The 6,040-nt window shown below is 46.7% G+C and overlaps 1 pseudogene; it reads left to right on the forward strand.

Annotated features, from left to right (window-relative positions):
• The first annotated feature begins 397 nt into the window (after positions 1 to 397).
• Positions 398 to 1,150, forward strand: LOC143660155 (protein BTG3 pseudogene; annotated as a pseudogene).
• The last annotated feature ends 4,890 nt before the right edge of the window (positions 1,151 to 6,040 follow it).

A 6,040-nucleotide genomic window follows, 5' to 3' on the forward strand; every position in this document is an offset into this window, starting at 1 on the left:
ACCTACTGCAAAGAGAATGGACTTTGGAAAAATAAATGCCCTAAAAGAGGACTTAAAGGAGTGAAACCGGCCCCCCTCCTAGTTGAAGAGGCAAATTGACGGGCCAGGGCTCCATTCCATTGAGCCCCTGGGAGCCCAAGGTCACCTGAGAAATCAGGGGCAAGCCTATAAAATTTCTTGTGGGTCAGGGCCGCGCGCGCTCTCTCTGCCGCCCACCCTCCTTGGCGCGCACGCTCAGCCGCCCGAAGACTCGGGAGCAGCACGCGTTGGATGAAGCTCACTGCGCTCCCTGTGGCCGAGCCCGGGCCAGCGCAGCTGGCACCCTCGGTTCCCAGCCGGGAGACGGTCGGGCCGGCTAGTCTGCGGCTCCAGAGCGGTGGCGGCGGCGGCGGCAAAGATGAAGAACGAAATTCCTGCTGTTGTCTTCTTTTTTACAAGGCTAGTTCACAAACATGATAAGTTGAAAAAAGAGGCAGTTGAGAGATTTGCTGAGAAATTGACTCTAATACTTCAAGAAAAATATAAAAATCATTGGTATCCTGAAAAACCATCAAAAGGACAGGCCTACAGATGCATTTGTGTCAATACATTTCAGAGAGTTGATCCGACGTCCTAAAAAGCCTGTGAAAACAGCTGCATCTTGTACAGTGATTTGGACTTACCAAAGGAAGTCACTCTTTGGGTGGACCCAAGTGAGGTGTGCTGTCGGTGTGGAGGGAAAAACAATGCATTTATTGTTGCCAGCTTTGAAAATGAGGATGAAAACAAGGATGAGATCTCCAAGAAAGTTACCAGGGCTCTTGATAAAGTTATCTCTGATTATCATTCTGGATCCTCTGCTTTGGATGAAGAGCCTAGTAAGGAAGTGAAACCCAGTTCAGTGACTGCAACCCCCAGCCCTGTGTACCAGGTTTCAGAACTGATATTCCCGCCTCTTCCAATGTGGCACCCTTTGCCCAGGAAAAAATCAGGAATGTACCGAGGAAATGGCCACCATAGCCATTACCCTCCTCCTGTTCCATTTGGTTATCCAAATCAGGGAAGGAAGAATAAACCCTATCATCCAATTCCAGGGACATGGGTACCTCTTCCTGGAATGCATTGTGACCAGAATCACTGGATTAATCCTCATATGTCAGCACCTCACTAGCACCTTTTGAGTCTCTTGGTGTCATGTTGAGAGATAGGTTGCATAAACCTGACTATATGTTAAAAGTGAAAAGTTCATCCTCATAGTAGTAAAGTTAGATGGACCAAACCATCAAACTTATTTTTACAGAGACGTTATTGAGAATAATCTTTCTTAATATATATATATGCATTTTAGATATATTGATATAGTTTGAGAATCTTTATTAAAGTTAGTCAAGTGCCTGAGTTTTTAATACTGGACTTGAGTATTTATATTTTGTGCCATCAACTTTGTTGGATACAGAACACTGTAGGAGTGGATGATCTGTTCTAGCACCTTTACACATTTACTTTATGGAGAGTATGTAAGTTATTTATACACAAGGAAATCTATTTTATGTCATTGTTTTAAAGAATTGTGTGAAATCATGTAGTTGCAAATAAAAAATAGTTTAAGGCATGAAAAAATATTTCTTGTGGATATTGGGGTGACCTTCTCTGTCCTCCAGCAAGCAGAAGGGCCCATATCTAAGGAAAAAATCCCCATACAGGGAGCAATGGGAAAGACAAAGTCTTACGCATGGACTAAGACTAGGATCACTAACCTTGGGGAAGGAACTGTCACCCACTCATTTCTTGTAATACCAGAGTGTCCATACCCCCTTTTGGGGAGAGACCTTCTCCAGAAATTACAAGCCACCATCTCTTTCAAAAATGCAATACAAACCCCTCGGCAACCCTCCTCACTTGACCCTTATTGGAAAAGTATTTACTTACTGCAGAGGTGGCACTGCCAGCTCCCAGTGCCATATTTGCAGGAATTTAGAGAAAAAATAGCAGGTATATGGGTAGAAACTAACCTACCAGGGTTAGCCACCCACCGGTCCCCCCCCATTGTTGTCCAGCTGACTAGCACCGCCACCCCCATCAGAGTCTGACAATACCCAATAAGCTTAAAGACTAAAAAAAAGGCATTGCAGTCCATATCAAAAGGCTCCTGGAGGCAGGTATTCTAGTCCCCTGACATTTGGCCTGAAACACCCTCCTTCTCCCAGTTCAAAACCCTGGGACCGACGATTTTTGGGCAGTGCAAGATCTCCAAGAACTAAACAAAAGAATTGAAACCATTCACCCCACTGCGCCTAACCCATATGTGCTCTTGAGCCTGTTACCTCCCAGCCAGCAGGTCTACACTGTTCTGGACTTAAAGGATGCCTTCTTTTTGCTTCCCCTGGTTGCAGTAAGTCAACCCATCTTTGCTTTTAAATGGACTGACCCAGAGGGGGTGTTCTCTGGACAACTAACCTGGACTCAGTTACTGCAGGGTTTCAAAAATTCTCCCACCCTGTTTGATGAAGCCTTAAGCCAGGATCTGGCTGCTTATAGACAAGAGCATCCAGAAATAACCCTCCTACAATATGTGGATGACCTTTTACTGACAGCTAATAACCTGTCAGACTGCAAAAAGGCAACCAAAAACTTGTTACAGGAACTAGCCCAGTTGGGCTATCAGGTCTCAGCCAAAAAGACTGAACTAATAGCTCTGACCCAGCCTCTAAGGTGGGGAAAAGGGAAGGTTGTCAACATTTGTATGGAAAGCAGATACGCCTTCACAACTGCGCATGTCCATTGGGCACTATGTCAGGAGCAGGGACTTTTGACATCAGAAGGAAAGGAAATAAAAAATATGCCAGAAATACTCACCTTGCTAGAGGCTATCTGGCTGACAAAGAGGGCAGCCATTATACATTGCAAAGGACATCAGACTGCCGAAACTCAAATCACCAGAGGAAATGCCCTGGCTGATAAAACAGCAAAAGAGGTTGCCCAAAAACCAGTGGGGATACTGCAGATACTTCCTGTTTTACCAGGGCAAGTGCTGCTGAGCCCTGCAAAATATACCGGGGAAGAGATTAGACTGGGCAAAACTCTGGCCACTAAAACAGATCCAGACAGTTGGAAAATTCTCCTGGATGGGAGAATCCTAGTGCCAGAGCACCTGGGGAAATATTTAGTTACCCATGTTCACCAAAGTACACACCCTGGGCAGTATGAAACTAACTGAACTCTTACAGAGAGATTACTACATTCCCTGATTGCAAAAACAAGCCCAGCAGGTATCATCCAGATGCCACTTCTGCACCCAGGTAAATTCCAGCCAAGGGAAAAAAATGCCCCAAGGAACCAGGCTGAGGGGACAAGCCCTGAGGGAACAGTGGGAAATAGACTTCACGGAAATATTACCTGGTCCATATGGATACAAATACCTGTTAGTCTTCATCAACACCTTCTCCGGATGGACTAAGGCATTTCCTACCAGAACCGAGACAGCACAAATATTAGTCCAAAATTGTCCCGTGATTTGGCCTCCCAACTGCAATAGGGTCTGACAATGGGCCAGCGTTCATCGCCCAAGTTACACAATTATTAGCAAAAATATTAAATATCAAATGAAAATTACACTGCATTTATAGGCCACAGAGTTCAGGGCAAGTTGAAAGAATGAATAAAACAATGAAGGAAACTTTAAATAAACTAAAGCTCGAGACTGATGCAAACTGGGTGAGTCTCCTTCCATTTGCCCTCCTGAAAACTAAATGTACTCCCTATGTTAAGAGAATTACCCCATATGAAATCATGTTTGGGCAACCACCCCCACTAATCCCTAAATTGGGAGGAGAAAAAATAGTTAAATTAAATAACCATTCTCTTCTAAAATCATTGCAGGCCCTGCAATCTACCACCCAGCAAACTCGGGAACTGGTGAAGGCAGCCCATCTGGAACCAACAAATCCTGCCCCAACAAATATATTTCAGGTGCAGTCTGGAGACCTAGTCTGGATAAAGAAGCTTCAGCCAGCCACTTTGGAGGCCCGGTGGATGGGATCCCTGCCAGTGATATGAAAACTTATTTTCCTGGTCCCCATGGCTGACCACGCTCTTGTCTGCCATAGCAGGTTCCCTAATTATCATATTATTAGACTTAATGTTTGGCCCTGTATAATAAACTGTCTGACCTCATACATGCAAAGAAGAATAGAAATTGTTAAATTATTGGTCCTTTGAACCCAACATCAACAGATTTATAATCAAAATGAAGAAAGAATTATTTGATTCTCTCATAAAACCAGTGGGAAATGTGGAGGGCCAGGAACAATAAATCAGGTCCGAGAAGGGAAAGTCCCCAAGAGTTAAACAATAACCAATGTTAGGGAACTGGGGGAATGGGATGTGTTTTGGCAACAGCTAACTGCATTTTTCTCTTCTATGATTACACTTGCTCGCTAGCAATTGCAAAGCCACAACATGATTTTAGCCTTTATAAGCACGTCTTGAAAATCTCTGGGGGCTGCTCTCTGAGTCTTCCTTCTTGGAAATTTCTGAGTCAGTCACCGGCTGGCTAATAAAGACTCCAAATTGGCTTGCAGTTTTGAATGATGTGGTCTCTCTTTCAGTGTGCCCCACAACACATTCATCTGTAAGCCTGATCTCAATAGACATCAAAGAACACATGCAGGAGAGAAACTCTATGAGTGCCGTGAATGTGGGAAATCCTTTAGTGTCAAATCACTCGTCATTAGATGTCAAAGACTTCATACAGGAGAGAAATCGTGTGAATATAGAAAAGGTGATAGCATGTTTGGGAATGTCATTCCACCATAAGAACACAGGCATGTAGGAGAAAATCCCATGAAATGAAGAAATTCCACTCTGATGTTTACTTTTATTAGAAAATTAAAATGAGAGAAATATTTAATGCAGCTGTGATAAAACCTTCAGTAATAAGTTGCAGCTCATTGTTCATCAGTAAAATGCATACATGAGAGGAAACTCTGTAAATGTGAATATATATGTGAAAGTTCATACAATAGAAAGACAACCACAGAGGGATCCAAGATGGCGTCTTAGTAAGGTACATGCGTCTTAGTTCCTCCGACTCCAAATCAACTAATAGGTGAACAGAAACAGTATAAAACAACTCCCGGGGCTACAGCAGGGAATGGACACACAGCGTAACCAAGTCTGGGCTGGCTAGTCTGACTGCGAAACTCAGCTGCGGTGAGTGAGATCCCCGAGCGGCGGGCGATTTCCCGAGCAGCCGCAGCTGCGGCGGTCTGAGCTAATCCCTCCCTCCTTCCGGGGCTGACTGAGAGACTCGGAGAGACAAGCTTCCCAGCCAAGGCGGCCGGCGCCACACTTTTGCGGGCGGCTTCGAGTCCGCGACTACAAGTCTCGGATCAGAGGGCTATCCAAAGTCTGGGCTGGCAAGTCTGATTCCGAGTCTTGGCTGCGGCGAGACCCCCGAGCGGCCGCAGCTGCGGCGGTCCGAGCTAATCCCTCCCTCCTTCCGGGGCTGGCTGAGAGACTCGGAGAGACAAGCTTCCCAGCCAAGGCGGCCGGCGCCACACTTTTGCGGGCGGCTTCGAGTCCGCGACTACAAGTCTCGGATCAGAGGGCTATCCAAAGTCTGGGCTGGCAAGTCTGATTGCGAGACGTGGCTGCGGCGAGACCCCCGAGCGGCCGCAGCTGCGGCGGTCCGAGCTAATCCCTCCCTCCTTCCCGGGCCGGCTGAGAGTATCGGAGAAGTAAGTTCCCCAAGCTGAGGCAGGCGGCGCCCTTCTTTTGCGGGCGGCTTCGAGTCTCGGCTTTAAGTCCGCGGCTACGAGTCCCGGATCAGAGGGCTATCCAAAGTCTGGGCTGGCTAGACTGACTGCGAGACTCGGCTGCAGTGAGACCCCCGAGCGGCATGCGATCTCCCGATCAGCGGCAGCTGCGGTGGTCCGAGCTACTCCCTCCCCCCTTTCCAGGCCGGCTGAGAATATTGGAGAAGCAAGTTTCCCAAGCCGAGGCAGGTGGCACCCCTCTTTTGCGGGCGGCTTCGAGTCTCTGCTTCGAGTCCGCGGATACG

Source organism: Tamandua tetradactyla, chromosome 16, assembly GCF_023851605.1.
Source record: "Tamandua tetradactyla isolate mTamTet1 chromosome 16, mTamTet1.pri, whole genome shotgun sequence".
In the NCBI taxonomy this organism is placed as follows: Eukaryota; Metazoa; Chordata; class Mammalia; order Pilosa; family Myrmecophagidae; genus Tamandua; species Tamandua tetradactyla.